This window comes from Bactrocera latifrons, unplaced genomic scaffold, assembly GCF_001853355.1.
Source record: "Bactrocera latifrons isolate USDA-ARS-PBARC rearing strain unplaced genomic scaffold, ASM185335v1 scaffold_1010, whole genome shotgun sequence".
Classification (NCBI taxonomy): domain Eukaryota; kingdom Metazoa; phylum Arthropoda; class Insecta; order Diptera; family Tephritidae; genus Bactrocera; species Bactrocera latifrons.
Window position 1 is genome coordinate 36,162 of NW_017534421.1, and position 1,549 is coordinate 37,710.

Genomic DNA, 1,549 nt, shown 5'->3' on the forward strand with positions numbered 1-1,549 from the left:
ACATGTAAAAGAAAAAATGTCTCAAATGTATTCAAGCTTCCCATTTCACCCTGGAGAAATAATTTATGAAAAAATTACAGGAGAGAAATAAACTAAATCCTAGATACAGGAAACAGGTAGTCAAAGAGAACTTGGGGAATAAAGTTAGAATTAACTACAGAAATAGAATATACATAAAGATAATATTAAATCTTGATTATATATTTTTAGAGGATGATACCGTTAATTACTCTAACATTAATTACTAATGCAATGACAGACATTGTGGACTACACAAGAGAAGATTACGTATTATTAGAAGACGGAGATGTAGCTTTGTCTTGTGACTATGGAGATATTTTTCACATTACTAATTTAACATACTTTAGAGAACTTATAAGTTCAGACACAAATTATTATAATAAAAAATTCAGATATAAAAATTTTAAATAAACTAATGAACAGAGCAAAGCATATATTAACGATTTAAACACAGATCCAGAAGTGGAACTCATAGAAACTTTATTAGAACAACTACAAATTAAGGATATAAGATATAGGAGGGGAGTAAATGAAATAGGTACATTATGGAAGTGGATAGCAGGAACACCAGACCATGACGACCTAGTACCTAATAAATAAAAAATAAATGAACTAACTCAAAAAAATAATAAACAGTACACTACAAATTCTAAAATTTTTGAAATAGTTAACCAATTAAATATTAAAATTCTAACGAAACGAAAAAATCAGTTGCTAATAACTGAATTACAAAATATGATTAATACAATAGCTATAGGAAAATGAGAATTTTAAACCCGACAATTTTAAAATTAGACGAGATTAAAAACATAATTAAAAATGAACATGGACAATTGACAATAACTGATTTAATAGATACGATCGCATTTCAAATTTTAAACTAGTACAAAATAAAGATGTTATAGTTATATAAATTAAAGACCCAAAAATTATATATGATTGCAAATATTATGAAGTAAGAGCAATTACACAAAAAGATGGTAAATTAATAATTGACAATGAAATTGCGAAATGCATAAAAGAATATATTAATATAAAAAACTGCAAAAAAGAAATGATAAATACTTATTGTAAAATTAATAATAAAAATACTTGCCTATCAGATATTTTGTCCAATAAACAAGGAAAATGTAAAAAAATTAAAGAAAAACATAAAGATATAGATGTGTATAATTAAAGAAGGAGCACGGTTAGTCTCTGGAAATCATACTGAAAATTACTCTGACATAAATGGAGTTTACCTTGTAACATTTGAAAACTATAGAAACAATGATAGTATAATTTATGAAAATAATGATTTTAAAATTTGGAAATATTTAAAAAATAATTAGGGTTTTCATAAGGTCTCATAAAGTTATAAGTTATAACGATTCTAAAACATAGCATTGAGAATTGTAAATGTGTAAACTCATTTTGGTATGAAACCCAACAACAATTTTTTTAAACAAGTGTAAAAATTTATAATTTTACGATTTTACAATGCTTTACGCCGGGTTGTGAGTACCGCAAATCATATTAATAATTTTGA